The sequence below is a fragment of the Aptenodytes patagonicus genome, chromosome 1, assembly GCF_965638725.1.
Source record: "Aptenodytes patagonicus chromosome 1, bAptPat1.pri.cur, whole genome shotgun sequence".
Classification (NCBI taxonomy): domain Eukaryota; kingdom Metazoa; phylum Chordata; class Aves; order Sphenisciformes; family Spheniscidae; genus Aptenodytes; species Aptenodytes patagonicus.
This window is the reverse complement of record NC_134949.1, coordinates 212,375,071-212,379,428: the sequence shown is the minus strand read 5'-3', so window position 1 is coordinate 212,379,428 and position 4,358 is coordinate 212,375,071.

Below are 4,358 nucleotides of genomic sequence, written 5' to 3'. Positions count from 1 at the left end.
AAAACTATGTATGTAAGCTGTGTGGTTTTGGCTTGTGGTCCTAGAAGAAAGCGAGTATAGTGCTGAACTCTCAAAGCATAGGGTGAATTTGAAACTGGGCATCTCAATTACTACTTGTGTAGACAAACAACTCATGTATTGCTTGAAAAAAGGAATAGTAGCTCAGTAACCCTTTTCTCTTCTGCTGGGCTTAAAAGAAACAGCAACCCCTATCTGATTTAGAGAAAGGTGTTTAGACACCAGCCTTCAAAGGAGAGCTTTAAGGCAGTGAATCTCCAGGGGAGTACATAAATTGTTTAAGAGAAACGAGACCTAAGTGCATGAATCCTCTTTGTTTCCCTCTTAGACAGGCCTGGATGATGTCACACACACTGTGTTGAGTTTCCTTGGCCTCACTCTAATTCTTACTGTGCATCTCCAGCATCTCATGTTTCTTTTTTGAGGACCAAAGGAAATTTAGGCATTCCAATGCTTTGATGCCTAAACTCACTTTTGGTATTTAGCCTCATATTTTCTTTGCTACTTATCTCTAAATACTTTCTATGATGCAAATTGTAAATTATCTGGTTTGGCATTGCTTTTTGAATTAAGCCTCATAATAGGCTGTAGCGCATGTATAAAGCAATATACCACAGGTCCTTTGGAAGCTGTGGTTATTAACGGAACAGTCACTCAGATATATTGAGTTGATTAAACTAAAACAGGCAACATGGACAAATCTAGCATAAACACAACCATCTTTCTACCACATACTGTGTGTCAGGCAGCAGCAAGAGGGGGCTGCTCTGTAAGATGGGGTGAGCTGGGAGCCGAGGGTGACAGCGAGGCCAGTCGGGCAGTGCCCTCCCCAGCCCTGTCCTGCAGCACCCCAACCAGAACAGCGAAACAGGTCTGATGACAGTGACAACATTCAACCACGAGTCCAGATCACCAGACCAGTCTGTAGTGATGAGACAGGTTGAGTCTGAGGTCAGGCTCAGGATCAGTGGGGTTCACGGCCAGGCACAGGCATGCTGTCCACACAGCTCCAGTGAGGAGCAGGGTCAACATCTGGGGCTGAAACACAGCTCCTAAAACAAGAGGATGAGGCTCCAATGAGGTGCCTCACAGCTCTGTTCCACCCAGCTCTTCTCACAGCCATCTGACCCAAGGTTATGGCAGAAGTGGCCTTGAGTGTAGGCAGCCACATCGCTGGGGAAATGTGGTTGCTGAGCCTCTGCAGGGCCCTGACACTGTGATCCAGAAATAAGTTTGCTAGGACAGTGGTAGGTTAACTCAGGGGACATGACACCAGCCCTAGTAGTCGAAGCACTTTAGATGTAAAAGCTGTGAGCTTTCTCATGCTGAAAGAGGCTAAAATCCAGATTTCCCTTTTCCTGGGTGAGGGCTCTAGGTGCATGGTATGAAGGTGGCCACCATGAGCTCTTTGGTTGTGTTTTAGAAGAAAACCTCTGGCACTTCTCTGCAAGCAGAGGTATTGGTGCCTGCCTTCACCTGAGGATCCAGAGCCCGGCTCTGGAGCAGACGGGGACTCCTGCCTTGCAGCCTTGGGTTACTGAAGAACAACATTTGGGGTGGAGGTGGAGAAAAGGGGGAATTCAGATATACCACAGTCTTTCCTATTTGTTAATTTAGAGATATTTTAAATTGGCTTCTGTCTCTCTCTCAGACTTAAATCTGGAGTCTTTTATCAGTGCAAGTGCCTAGAATTGGACGTTGATATCCCGTACGTCTTTTGCGGGAGCTGAGCTTCACCATAGTGTACAGTGCTTTCTATTCGGGGGGGTTCTAGTCCTCATTACAGACAAGATGCAGGACCTGGACTTTAATTTACTCTCCATCAGACTTTTTCTACAGTATTTTAACACTGGAAAGACTAATTTATTTCACAGATGTATACTGATAATTATTCTTTTCCTCCTCTGTTCAGCTAATTCATGCGGCTTAACTATCCCTCAGCGATGCTGAAGGCATCTGCAGGAGGGAGGGGGAGCTGCTCTTCAGGTTCTTCACTACCTCCCTACTGGAACGGGCTGCTGCTCCATCACCAACTGACCTTTGCCTTAAAGACTGATGCACTTCGCAAAGGTGCAACAGGGCTGGTCCTCTGTAATTTGATTTTTGTTTGCCATGGAAAAGCTGGTGTTTGCTTTGCACTTAAGGCCCACAGTTTATTCAGGACTGTAAAACTTCAAAATCACGTATAAGTAAATATGTGAAAAACAAACAATGCTGAAAATTAGCCTGGTAAAAAGTGAGGAACTACTATTGCTTAATAATATATACTTACAAGACTTCATTCTGCAGCAGAAAAATATTTTTTCCACCCTCCAAATATCTTCTGTGAGACCATAAAATCCTTAACTTTTTAAAAAACAAGTTAAATGTTTGTGTTTAAAAGAGTACTGCGCCTGACTTTCTACTTCAGGCTTGTTGTGAATGACATCAGAGGATAATGACGTCAGTGTTTAAACTGAAAGTCCCAGTTTAATTTTTATTATTGTAAACTGCTTAAAACTGGATATATTGAATTATAAAACGATGATAGGTAGATGGCACAACATTAAAGAAATTAATTCCTTAGTTTAGAGCTTCCTGTCCTGATCCTCCTGAGCCAGTCCTGAAGTCCTTACTCATTTCCTCACTCCTGATTCATCAAAGCATTTAAACACTCTAGATTTCATTGGGATTTAAGCATATGCTTGTTGATTCAACACTTTAATCAGAGAAAATCCTCACTGAAGTCAGTAGAAGTTTTTGCCCCAAAAGACCTAAAGTTTCACTTTTTTTTTTTAATCCTGTATTTGAGTCCACACAACTCAAAGTTGAGAATTTATGTGTTTGGTAATTGTTGCTACACATCACTCCCTGCCCAAACCAGTTCTTTCACTTTGGCTATTTAATCTCTGGCTAGCAATATTAGTGGCAAGAGGCATTTAACAGATGGGGTAGTGCTGGAGTGGGCGGAGAGGTGTTGAGAATAAGGTTATAATAATTTGTTTCAGGTGCCTCCTCTTTAGATCATAATTAAATACTAAGAAGAAAGGCACATTTTTTCTTTATCCCCTCTTGAACTGCCTCTACCATTTAAACATCTTGAAGTATGGCGTAGCTTTATTTTCTATCATTGTTTAGGTGTAAGTAAAGTTTTTTGGAAAAAAAAATGGAAGCGTGGGGGAAAACTCTTGGAGAGTACAGAATGGTGAAGATACAGGGGAATGGCTCCTTAAATGTCACATAGCTGCTACACAATAATTTGGTCTGCTGAACTGCAGCCTGCTGGTGTAAGCACTCTTCTACAAAATTTAGTAAGCATGTAGTGACCAATTAATTCTACTGAAATTATGTTAAAACAGGGTTTCTTAACAGGCTTATGATATCTGTTTCTTCTGGATTCCTTTGGTACGAGCCTGTTTGACTAACATGTCTTACAAGTTCAATCTGTAGGACATCTTTTAGAGGCCGATGAGACAAGGGAGTGCACGTCAGCAGTTTCAGCTTTGCTCCCCACCGTCGTGGCATGCTGCACCTTTCTCTTCTGCTTTCTAATCAAATCAAATGTGATTCAGCTTAATTTTTATTATTTTTTTAATTAGAAACAAAAACACTGCTAAACTTCTTAGAAACGGGGCTGCTGTTTAGCCTAAGCAGATTAATGGGAAAATTACATTTTTGGAGATTTGCAGCAAAGAGCTGGTTTTGGAGGGGGGTGGATTGCTACAGGATATAGCGTGAGATGTGCAGCAGCCTTAAACTCTTACTGCTTTCCCTGCAAAGGGCAGGAAATTCCCCAAATTTTGCAAGGTGTCTCTTGCTTTACTGGACTTTTTAAAATAACTTCCTTAAGTAAAAATGTACTTTCCTTAAATTGTCCACTGGGAAGAGCTTGAAAGCATGGCCTTGCTATTCCCAAATGGCTCAACACCCTGGGAAGCAAGAAGCAGCCCCGATTCATTAGAGCTTAATAGTTCATAACTTTGCACTTTTCATAATTCGTTTTGGCATTATGTTATTGGGGGTGGTGTTGATTAAATCAGCAATGGCAGTCCCTGCCTTTGTGTGCCGGTCTGCTAGGCTCTCCTTTGGCAAGCCTGAGTTTTCCCGGTGCATAGACAGGAGCAGAGGGGAGGGGGGAGAAGGCTGATGTTTAATTAGGGGATTTTATAGGTAAAAATCAAAGAAATCCTGTCAGAAGTGGGGCACCCATGCCTTTGCGGCCCTCACGGGGGAGGGGTGAGCGGCGGCCCCGTCGGGCGACGGAACGCTTGTGAGCGGGGTCGAGCCCCGCGGCGGGAGCGCGCCGGCGGCGCACCGCCTGCGCGGCGCCGTTTCCACGGCAACCGCCGAGCCGCCGCCGG